This window comes from Cydia pomonella, chromosome 3, assembly GCF_033807575.1.
Source record: "Cydia pomonella isolate Wapato2018A chromosome 3, ilCydPomo1, whole genome shotgun sequence".
NCBI lineage: Eukaryota > Metazoa > Arthropoda > Insecta > Lepidoptera > Tortricidae > Cydia > Cydia pomonella.
In genome coordinates, this window is record NC_084705.1 from 32,188,187 (window position 1) to 32,201,287 (window position 13,101).

The 13,101-nt window shown below is 37.5% G+C and overlaps 1 protein-coding gene across 6 annotated transcripts in view; it reads right to left on the reverse strand.

Annotated features, from left to right (window-relative positions):
* Window positions 1-9,267, reverse strand: part of LOC133516567 (protein madd-4) — a 651,682-nt gene extending 642,415 nt beyond the window's left edge. For 5 of the 6 annotated variants that reach the window (XM_061849564.1, XM_061849563.1, XM_061849562.1 and 2 more), the window contains exon 1: window positions 9,043-9,264. The gene's annotated coding sequence lies outside the window, so the exon portion shown is untranslated. Of the gene's footprint in view, window positions 1-9,042 lie in introns of all 6 variants that reach the window. The other variant, XM_061849565.1, reaches the window with a different exon arrangement.
* Between the last annotated feature and the right edge of the window lie 3,834 nt (window positions 9,268-13,101).

Here is a 13,101-nt window from a genome sequence, read left to right on the forward strand (position 1 = left end):
AAGTCTCATTTTGTATGGGATTTAGAAACAGCGCGCCAAGCGGCACATTTTGGAAACTCAAACTCCCATACAAAATGAGAGTTAACGCAAACGCGTACGTCACGTTTCACTATCGAATAAATTTACACTAGGGGTTCAGATTTGTGCCTGCGTCTAAACTACGTCAAACCATCCCAAATGTATGAAAAGTTTGACGGAGTTTAATCTGAACTGCTATATGACACATTAGAGGAATTAGACACTAACCTCTCCCGAGCGTCGGCGTCTAGTCAACTCTATGGCTGCTGCTCGAAGCAGCGTTGGCGCACCTGCGCAGCGACGCCCTTTTCCATAGCGCTGACTAGACGCCGACGCTGAAAAGACACTAGTGTCGGGTGTCCCTAGTATTTTAGACGCATGCAAACCAACCAACCCTTAAAACCAACCAACCAACCAACCAACCGACCGACCGACCAACCGACTCATTTACAATCGACTGTCTTTCGGTCACCGTAGCCTATGGACGCCTGCAACACCAGAGTTATTACATGCGCGTTGCCGACCCTTTAAAAACTTGTACACTCCTTTTTTGAAGAACTCCATACTGCAGACCCTCGGGAAAACCTCTGCAGGTAGCTCATTCCACAACCAAAGCGTCCGCGGGAGGATATTCCTCTTAAGACGCACAGTACGCGACCATTTAGGTTCTAGGGTGTGAGGATGAACACCCTGCCGACGGCGAGCGGTGCGGTGATAGAAAGCAGCCCTTGGCATCATGTCAAACAGTTCTTCAGAGCACATACAATTCTACAACATATACTTAACTCTTCTTCTTCCTCGCGTTGTCCCGGCATTTGCCACGGCTCATGGGAGCCTGGGGTCCGCTTGACAACTAATCCCAAGATTTGGCGTATCAATGTTTTCCTTCACCAAAAAGCGACTGGTAAATATCAAATGATATTTCGTACATAAGTTCCGAAAAACTCATTGGTACGAGCCGGGGTTTGAACCCGCGACCTCCGGATTGCAAGTCGCACGCTCTTACCGCTAGGCCACCAGCAACATATACTTAACGAAATACTTAAATGATATACATACAGGGCAGACGTCCAATAAGGATGGAACGATGGCTCACGATTCCTCTGAGACCATTAATTTTCGCTGAACACACATAGGGGTCAAATCGTTAGCTTTCAACGCCCTCTATCATTGGTCTCCCGTATTGACCGCAATACCGTAAAGCCTATTCTTATTGTAATAAGTGGTTACTAATTTGATATTTTGTTGGTTTGAGATGAGTTTAAGATGAAGGGTTATTAAAATTCAAAATTCAAAAATTTTTTCTGCAAGTATGCCTCAAGGGCTCTTTTACAAGTCAATACAACATTTATAGTAACATAATTTCGTGACATGAAAAATACATAACAACATTTATAAATACAACAGCCAATACCTGGGTAAACATTACATTATAATAATTTTAAAATAAATAATTACTACAATACAATAGAGATGTATAGTCTCTATGGTTAAAAACACATTAAATCTGGAGATGTAAAAGGTCCCCAATGTCAGAGTACTAATACTAATAAAATTTGGAGGTGTAAAGTCTCTCCAAGTGTCAAAATAAAATTTATACTAAACAAATAAACCGCGTCTGGACTGTTAAACTAGCAGTCTCATAAACTAATGCTACATTATGTACATAACTAGTATGTACCAAGTCAAGTATATTATACAATATGACAGAGACGTATAGTCTCCACGGTTAATACATTAAGTTTGGTTAAAGGGTCGGACAACCCCTGTTTGCAGGTGTCTATAGGCTGCGGTGACAGCTTACCATAAACATAGATTGTACTCGTCAAACTATGACACTTTTATTTAATAACTTTTGAAAATAATGAAGTCTTTCGAATTCTATTTTTCATACCTACAAATTAATTATTATTTCCTATGGACGCTGTCATCAGTGTAATTGACGTTGCTTGTCACGCTTTAAGCATAACAAAATTCGCAATAGATTACGTCTTAGTATAAACTTTAAACATACATACATACATATAATTACGCCTATTTCCCGAAGGGGTAGGCAGAGACCACGGATTTCCACTTGCTACGATCCTGACATACCTCTTTCGCTTCCTTCACTTTCATGACATTCCTCATACACGCTCGTCGGTTTAGGGTGCTCTTGACCTGGCCATTCTTCAGGATTTCCCCGATTTGACCAGAGAAAGTCCGCCGATGTCTACCCCTTCCAACTCCCTCTTCTACCTCTCCCTTATACACTCTCTTTGTTAACCTTCTTTCACTCATTCTTTCCACGTGTCCAAACCATCTCAACATACCTTTCTCAATTTTTGTCACTACATCTTCGTTCAGTCCACACTTTTCCATTATCACACTGTTCCTAATTCTATCTTGTAATTTTACACCACACACACTTCTCAACGCTATCATTTCTAAAAATCAAAACACAAGCTATTTTTAAAGTCACTGAACAAAATGTTGGTAAGTTTGAAGACTACAGTCTACATTTTAATTTTTTGCTCCTGTTACACGATATACTAACTCCTATATACAATAATACCTATTTATTGTAATATGGTGTAATATGGTTATAACTAAACTTGAACATATAAAAAAAAAAGTTAGCCGTCCGCGTCTTAACCCGCTGGACCAGACGGACAGTGGCCAGCAACACGAAATTAGCGACCATATTCTGCGTTGAAAGAAAAACGCATGAAAACTCGAAAACACGCGTTTTCCCAAACATAAGACTAATCTAGATCGATTGTATACCCACAAAAACCCCCATATACCAAATTTCAGCGAAATCGTTAGAGCCGATTCCGAGATCAAAGAAATTTATATATATATACAAGAATTGCTCATTTAAAGGTATAAGATTGCTCGTTTAAAGGTATAGCATAAGATTTGCCTTTTTAAAAATGGCTATCTTTTGAAGTTATAGGCTGTTAAACCAAGCACCTTATCCTATTATAGATTTATATTGTGAATAATAGCCAGCATTTAATCCGAGTCTGAGGATAATAAAGGATAACTTAAACATAGTTGGTCTAATATTTGCGCACTGGAGTGTTAATTGGACAATATTTGTGCCGACCGATTACCTAAGAATAGCTAGTATTTGCTGGTATTTTTAATTGTTTTACTAACCCCAACCAGGAACGAGAGCCCATTAGCCCTGGGGGCCAATCCCAGAACCCTTAGTGTAAATTAATTCGATAGAGTGACGTGACGTACGCGTTTGCGTTAAGTCTCATTTTGTATGGGATTTAGAAACAACGCGCCAAGCGGGACGTTTTGGAAACTCAAAATCTGATACAAAATGAGACTTAACGCAAACGCGTAACGTCACGTCACGCTATCGAATAAATTTAGACTAGGGTATGAAAGGTGGAGTTAAGGAGTTAAATCTCCATATACCAAGAAGTGTTATAAAAAACCTTAAATAGGTGGCGCTACAATACCTAGAATACTTGAAAAAATAATCAAATCATAGACAGCGCACTTCACTCCGTCAATAACGCCTAGGTTCTTAGCTACTCTAGAGTAGCTAAGAACCTACTCTGGAGAGATTTGGAACTATAATTCTATTATTCTGACAGATTGACACTTTTGCAACAGTTCTACCATAATACGAGATTTTACTCCTTTTAAATCCACACTCCATACACTAGGGGTATAGATGACGGGCGTACTCGCCAAACGCTATACTTTTTTTGTTTATCGTAACTCACAGTGCTCTAGAGCAGAAACGTATCATTTTCTGCACACTTTTTATAACAACAAAGACCCACTTTCAGACCGTGAGAAATAAAAAATTAAAAGCATACCGGAATGCAGAGATGTGACTTATTTGAAATACTTGTATTTAAAATGCAAATACAAAATGCAAAATACCTATTTTGTATTTTGTATTTAAATACCTTTTAAAGAAAACTATTTTGTATTTTATTTCAAATAGTTTTTGGGACCTATTTTCTATTTTCAAAATACAAAATACTTTTTATTAGGTGAAGTAAGTAGGAGTTACAATCTCTTCTGACGTTACAATCCTTGCAACTCTCTCATTCTTTTATGGCGACCGGTCTGGCCTAGTGGGTAGTGACCCTGCCTATGAAGCCGATGGTCCCGGGTTCAAATCCTGGTAAGGGCATTTATTTGTGTGATGAACACAGATATTTATTCCTGAGTCATGGGTGATTTCTTTTTTTTTTGTGTATTTATTCACTATGATTTTTTTGAAACAGGGTTTAACACAATAAGCCACTATTGAAAACCTCTAGGGTTTATGTAATAGTTGGCAACATCGCGCGGACCGATCACTTAGTTATGTTTTCCTGTCGAAGCTGTTATTGTATCTATCGTTTAAATATCGACCTTATGTATATGTACTTAAGTATTTATAAATATTTATCATTGTCTAGTACCCACAACACAAGCCTTAATGAGCTCATTACTGTGGGACTTAGTCAATTTGTGTAATAATGTCCTATAATATTTATTTATTATTTTAACATGGAACTGGTGAATCTGTTTAGTAACGCCGCAAATGACCACAAGCGTAGCGAGAGATTAAAAATGTTGAATCTTAAGCGTTGCAAGGGTTTCAAGGCACGAGAGGTAAACAAACTTTTCTGCCCTGGTGAAACACAAACGAGACGTTTTCACCAACCAACGAGAGGTATATACTAGCTGTAAAACATTACAAATCTAAATTAATGCTTTTAATAATTGACCGTTAAAAACCATCACTTAAAATAAAAGTCCATTCAACCGGTAAACATGAGGAGACACAAAATTTGTACTCTAGAGGACTGATATACACACTATTTTTAAAGAATAAAGAAAGCCTTTCCAACTTGTAAATTCCGAGCAATACTAACTTTTTAATTCAGACTAGGTATTCACTATTTAAGAGTATCTTTTATCGCAAAGTATTTGTATTTTAAAAAAGCATTTTGAAAATACCTATTTTGTATTTAGTATTTTAAATACAAATTTGAAAACTATTTTGTATTTTGCATTTGAAATAGTATATCAAGGAAGTATTTGTATTTTGTATTTAAATACTTTTTATAAAGTATTTTTTACATCTCTGCCGGAATGACAGATGCTACGAAAAATCTCGTGACTATTCCTATACATTATTTAAGTTTGGATTGGTGTTTCGTATCAACGTCTGTCATCTGGGCAGATAATACCTACTGTTACATAGATAAAGGTTTTACACTCCAAATGAATAAAATAGACTATAAATAAACTTAAAACTAATGATATAAAGTAAACTTAAAATAAGAGTCTTATAAATAGAAAATGTCCTCCAGCTCGCTACCGATGGGAAGTGTACCCAGAAGGCTGGCCGCATTGCCACGTTGAATGGCAATGCTTATACGTTGAGCGAAATACTGGCCAGCTTTCTGTACCCCCAGTGTAAATTTATTCGATAGCGTGACGTGACGTACGCGTTTGCGTTAAGTCTCATTTTGTATCAGATTTTGAGTTTCTAAAACGTCCCGCTTGGCGCGCTGTTTCTAAATCCCATACAAAATGAGACTTAACGCAAACGCGTAACGTCACGTCACGCTATCGAATAAATTTACACTAGGGTTTCTGGTCACCTGTGGTGTCTATGAGGCGCCTAGCTAAACTCTTGTATAGCTGACGCGCGCTTGTCTATAGATAAATAAAACTTTTAATAAATTAAAACATCACATTCTCACTGTTCTAGTGATAAATATCAAACAATAAAAAATTGCCCATAAATTACGCCTCTGGTTACAATTCCACCAAAATATAATGGCATTTTCAACATCCCCGTTACACAAATCAGTGGTCCTGTTCAGTACATCTGTTACACAACAGTTCAACCCTTCTGGTGCATTGCGTAACGCGTAATTTAAGTTTGTAAGCTGACACAGGTTAGCTTAGTTTGGTCTAGACGTCTAGGGTTAGGGTTTGATGGATAGCCTAGGGCCTAGGTGGTCTAACTTTGGGAAACGAAAACTAAGTTCCTTTTTAACCCCTGACACAAAAAGATTGATGGGTGTCGAATATAAGTTGTTTTACTTTAGTGTACATTTATAAACTAGAAGTGTTCTTACTCATTGCTTATATCTATTTTTTAGGGTTCCGTACCTCGAAAGAAAAAAACGCAATCCCTTATAGAATTACTGTGTTGTCCGTTCGTCCGTCTGTCAAGACCCTTTTTCTCAGGAACGCGTGGAGGTATCAAGCGCAATTTTACTGTATGTCCGACAAAACCTTCCTCGGAGTAAAAAAAAATATTTTTCGTTGTCCCAAATTGGGAGTTCGCATTTATTCCGCGGAGAATGAGCTTTTCAAACTTACCTTTAACACTGCAAACAAATTACTCGTAAAATCGGGCCAAGTAAGTACCTATCACCTACCGATATTCTCAAGTTTTTGGATTAATGGTCGGTGACGTGCTTTTGAGATCTCTAGAGTTTCAACCGTCTTTAGACTAAGATAGGCGCTTACCATGTGTTGAAAGTATGGACGCACTAGCTTCGTTTAAAAAAAACCGGCCAAGTCCGAGTCGGACTCGAAATTTGCGGAATAAACGGCTGTATCTTTTGTTTACGTTGGCTTAGACGTTTGATTTTTTTCACAGCTGCAAGGGCCAGTAGACTTGAGTATTTGATATAAATTCCAGCTTGATACCTCCACGCGCTCCCAAAAAAAGGGTCTTGACAGACAGACGGACGGACGGATAACAAAGTGATCCTATAAGGGTTCCGTTTTTTCCTTTCGAGGTACGGAACCCCTTAAAAATGGGGCATTTACCATAGTGAATAAAAAAGAAATACTTCAATTCGTCTGTGCGAGCCTGGCTCATAACAATTCCAGATTTCAAATCGATAGCGTAAGTAGTTCTCGAGATATTTAGCGAAGTGACAGGCAGACGAACATACACGCCACAAAGGGTTTCATTTTACTGTCCGGTACGGAGCCCTTAAAATGTGATCCATTTAGATTAATTGACTTGATGAAGTTTTCTTTCTCTTCTGAAGTATTTAAATTAAGCCAGCATTGTTTCTCAGAGCTAATTAAATTAAAACAAAGGCTTTACGTATTTGTACTCAAATAACTACTCAAGATTAATCGAATAAGTCAGAGTACTGTTATCAAGATAATAAAATAAATATTTGCTAAGAATCTGTTTTAACTTCTTGTCTGTGTACGATAAAGATTTTTAGTCACGTTTTTGCATGTGTTCCGAGAACGATTTTTTCGGCTCTGCCGGCCCGATTCCAGCTTTGAGATACGTCAAATATTAAGTGTAGATACGATATGGATTGGATTCTTTATTCTTTATTCTTTCTTTATTGCATCCATGGTTTGTACAGGTGTTACATACTCGTAGTAGTTGTGAGTTTCACATGGACCCTGATAGAGTACAGCAATAGTCTTAAATCTATGTTATGTACTTAATCGAGGTTTTATAACAATGGTTAGTTGATTATGGATATGTCAAAAGTGATGTTTCGTCAAACAAAAACGTCACTTTTGACACATATCCGATCCATATCGTATCTAGACCTAATATTTGAAGTATTTTAAAGCACAAACGACGAGATTTGAACCTAAAATTTTTGAACACACAAAATGAAAGATGAATCCGCAACAAGCTCGGTCGAATTTCACCTCCCATACAAACGGAGTTTCGTTCTCATTTCAAAACTACGTGTTGGATTGTAATGAAACTTTTCATATACATTTTACATTTTTTTATTGACGACCGGTCTGGCCTAGTGGGTAGTGACCCTGCCTACGAAGCCGATGGTCCCGGGTTCAAGTCCTGGTAAAGGCATTTATTCGTGTGATGAGCATAGATATTTGTTCCTGAGTCATGGATGTTTTCTATGTATTTAAGTATTTATAAATATTTATATATTATATATATCGTTGTCTAAGTACCCTCAACACAAGCCTTATTGAGCTTACTGTGGGACTTAGTCAATTTGTGTAATAATGTCCTATAATATTTATTTATTTATTATACAATGACATGACTATGACTATTCTATGTCTCAATTAGATTGTATAGCTCCAGCTTATAAAACAAATGAAATAGAGCAAAAAACAAGTTGTGCATCACAAACTTAAATTCACTATATTTTTTTATTACGGTATCAGTACCCCTAGTGTAAATAAATTCGATTTTGAAACGTGACGTACGCGTTTGCGTTTAGTCTCATTTTGTATTGGATTTAGAAAGAGCGCGCCAAGCGGGACGTTTTGGAAACTCAAAATCCTATACAAAATGAGACTTAACGCAAACGCGTTCGTCACGTTATGATGTCGATAAAATTTACACTAGGGGTACTGAAAATACATAAACTAATGACCTTAAACTATTGAGTACAAAGTTTCAGAGCAATCTAGCTAGTCGTTTTAAAAATGAGAGCGTAAGTTTGTATGGAGAGTCGAGCTTGTTGCGGACTCTTAACATTACAATCTGCCATTTAAATTATTATACTCGGTATTCTCATGATAACATTTTTACATGTTATAAGTTTTTTTAACGCCAAATCCTAGGTATAGCTATATTTTGTAGCGTAATATGTAAAAAAATTGTTTTACTGAATTAATTGTATTTTTTTATTTTAATGTATAACGCATTACGCATATTAGAGATATGGTATTACCTAAATAATTATAAAAAAATGTTACCTACATTTCCGCAATTCTCGAAAACAGATAACTCGTAAATCTAAATATATATCGAGATAGCTTTGCATGTAATTGGCAACAAGTATTTTTTTAAGCGTTCGTCAGTGTTAGAATAAAAATAATAATTAACAGATTACGTACACTTAAAAAAAAACTATTTTTTTTTCAAACACGATTAAACTGAACTAAATATTAATTTTATAATTATGTAGTTATTACGGAATTGTCCATAAGTACAACATTTATTTATATTAGCACCTAATAAAATTCATTATAATTATGTTAATTAAATATATTTTAATTACCCTAATTATCAAAAAAAAAAATTAGACTTACCTCACTTTGCCGCACTATATCCAATTTCAGCAAACAAAACACTTCAGATGCCAACAGGAAATCCGGTCTAAAACACAACAAAACACTCAAATCTTCGACACTTCTCAAACACTTAATTTCAATTTCAAAAACTTCAAATCCACTCACGTCACTTCCGAATTTTTTTTTTTTATTCCAAGCACAAATACCGCGCGGTTCGAATTTCGAATCACATCGCGTCGAATTTTTTTAAATACGCTCGCGCGAGAGTAAAGCTCCAGCGACACGGCCTCCGGCGGTCGCAGCGACTACCCGAATGCTTTGCGCATGGTTCCGTCTCCGTAGAACGGAACGTCCTATGTCGCATTGCGTTTTTACATTTAAAAAGTTCCCTTACAAGCTCTAGATTATCTATGAACAAAATCGCGCCGTGTCAATCCCTTTAACTTGACACTTTAGTAATTTTCGTTTTATTATCATTGCGTTTAGGGTTTTGATTGGAATTCTTTAGAAGTGTTTTTGAAGAATGCGCAGTACAAATGGGTTGAAATTATATAATTTATTGGCTGCGGCGTTTCACAGCTTGAATTCTGATGAAAATATAAGTTCGGCGAAACAACTTTCGCACTACTGCTTTTGCTTTTATTTATTTTGTCGCGTTTCCTACTGTTGCTTTTTTATTTTCACTTATGTCGTTTTTTCATTCGTTTGCTAAATAGGCCGTCTAGTCATACAGAATGTCGTCGTTGGCAAACAAGCATACGGCCTGCCTAATGGTAAGCAGTATCCGTAGCCTATGTACGCCTGCAACTCCAGAGGAGTTACATGCGCGTTGCCGACCCTAACCCCCTCCCACCCTCGTTGAGCTCTGGCAACCTTACTCACCGGCAGGAACACAACACTATGAGTTAGTGTTATTTGGCTGCGGTTTTTTGTAAGGTGCCCAGTTGGGCTCTGCTCTAGATCTGGAACGACATCCGCTGTGCTGTGCCCTACCACACAGAGCGAGATGACATTCACAATGCCCATACCTCTCTTGTGGACGTAGTTTAAGGACATACCCGGGTCCAAAAATACAATTTAAAAAATGGATTCAAGAATGAATGAGAGAAACACGGGGCAAAATGTATGGACTTACGTTAAGAATATTGTGTTAACTTTTAATTTGTAAAATTGAAATCATGGTAAGGTAGAAGTACTGCTCGACGCTGCACTAGTACTCGACATGGGCACTTTATGTCAAAGTGACATGGATTAAGTTCGAATACAGAAAAATCTTCGTTGTTCAAATTTAACCTATATTTCCATGAAATAAAGTGCCCATGTCGGTGACTAGTGCAGCGTCGAGCACTAGTACTTCTACCTTAATACTATAAGACTTATAATAATATGTTCTTTTGTACAAACCTACCTAACATATTTTAGGGAAACTTTTATTTTATTGCATGCGAGGTCTTGGTCATAGTAATACTAATTGAAAATTAGTAACCTTGAGCCTTTCTAGAAAACGCCCTTGGGAAGTCTAGTTTATTCGTGTTACGATATTTATTATTTATTGGTATTGAGATATTTTATTCCTCTCTTCTTGGAATTACTTTTAGAGGTATATTTAATAACTAACTCAAGTCATTTCGAACGTACACTGATACCAGGGCTTTAACTATAACTGCGAAAATCGAAGTTCGTCAATTGCGGGCATTTTTCTCTGTCACTCTAATTACGTCTTAGTGAGAGTAAAAGATAAAGATTCCCGCAATTTGCGAATTTCGGTTTTCGCGGACTTTGCGAATTTCGGTTTAAGCCCTCCGGACTCGGACCCGGGTACGTCCTTAAATTACGTCCAAAAGAGAGGTATGGACATTGTGAATGTCACCTTGCTTTGCGTGGTAGGGCACAGCCTCACTAGCCCCAGAGCGTAGAATAGTACACTGCCCCTGGTTCACCGTCAGTTGTTACTGAGTGTGCACTAATGCTGAAACATTACGATTACGTTTCATTACGTTTTTATCCAAAATGCCGAGTTGTGCAATCGTTTTCTGCAAACATCATAGTGACTTGATTAATTTCCACACCTATGGAATCACTTTTCACAGGCAAATACAATAAAAATCATTAATTTCTAAAAAAACTACGAATTCAACCTCATATTCCGACATACGAAGGCGTTTTTAACCAAGCTGAACAATGCCATTTTAGTTTTTTTTTTATACCACGACGGTGGCAAACAAGCATACGGCCCGCCTGATGGTAAGCAGTCACCGCAGCCTATGGACGCCTACAACTCCAGAGGTGTTACATGCGCGTTGCCGGCCCTTTAAAAACCTGTACGCTCCTTTTTTGAAGAACCCCATACTGTAGACCCTCAGGAAAACCGTTAGTAGAGTCATTATATCCAAATAACCGGCCAAGAGCATGTCGGGCCACGCTCAGTGTAGGGTTCCGTAGTTACTCTTCCGTCACAATAAGCTAAACTGGAGCTTAAAGTGTAGTAAATGGTACCTTCCACCCGAGTTAAACAAACAGGCAAATTTGCATAATCAGTACCTAATTAAAGTAAGTCTTTTTACTATGAAGGTAAAACTTTTTGCGATAACTCAAAAACAGCTAAACTGATCATGTCCGCTATAGTTTTCATTTAATGTCTTTCTTAAGCTCTACTTCCACGATTTTTTTCATATTTTTTGGACCTATGGTTCAAAAGTTAGAGGGGGGGGGGGGACACATATTTTTTTTCTTTCGGAGTGATTATCTCCGAATATATTCACTTTATCAAAAAATGTTTCTTGAAAACCCCTATTAGTTTTGAAAGACCTTTCCAACGATACCCCACACTCTAGGGTTGAAGCGAAAAATAAAATTCACCCCCACTTTACGTGTAGGGGAGGTACCCTAAAAAAATTAAATTTTTAGATTTTATTGTACGACTTTGTCGGCTTTATTGATTTATATATCCATGCCAAATTTCAGCTTTCTAGCACTAACGACCACGGAGCAAAGCCTCGGACAGACAGACAGACAGACAGACAGACAGACAGACAGACAGACATGGCGAAACTATAAGGGTTCCGTTTTATGCCATTTGGCTACGGAACCCTAAAAACCGACCCTACCCGTGAATAATCAGTTCTTGGTTTTTTTTTTCGTAGGTCCCTCGGGGGATCACTGGGAGTGTAAATTCAAAAAGTAGACCGAATCAGGCTCCTGTGTATATACGAAAAATGTTTTTTTTTATAAAAAAAACGAAGGAAATTTGATTCTCTACAAGTTTGGTTCTCAAAATTTTTCTTCTAGGATCGATATTTTGGAAATTAAACCTGGAAAACGCGACAAATTCAAAATATTATCATTATCTCCTATGTTCCAAGTTTAACGGCATGAATGAAGAGAAACAAAGTTGTAGAGAATCAAATTCTGAACAACACACGCACGCACGCACGCACGCACGCTCGCACGCACGCACGCACGCACGCACGCACGCACACACACACACACACACACACACACACACACCAAAAAACAAACTCATTCATAGGCAATTACATAAATATTAAAGTGTTTTTGTGCTCTTTCATTTATAATAAAATCATTAAAGCTGATACAAACATTCGAAGTCTGGCTTGATCACTGATCAATAAATTCAAAATAGCTTTTATTCCTCGTGAGAATCAATTTCATTCTATAAATAGGACTGTTGTATGCAACTAGGAATAAAGATACGCTGCCATTGTTTTTATTAGTAGCAAGTATTCCAGTATTTCCATCACGATTAATATTCCGTCCTAAGCGCGGCAGAAACTGTCAAGCTACTTCCTAGCTTTACTGTACAGTCGGTACCAAAAGGCTTAAATACTTATGAAGGGTACACGGAAAGATAAAGATAGTTTATTCATCAAATATGCATATTACAACGTGCTCAATGTCAAATAAAGCTACGCCGGCTCTAAGGGACGTCCGATTCGCACGTCGCAAGTTTGAGCGAGACAACGCTATGCGCGAATTATAGCGACATCCCACTCGCATGTCGAAGTCACATGCGAGTGGGATGCAAATTTCGCAAATTGTGAGCAACTTAACTCTAAC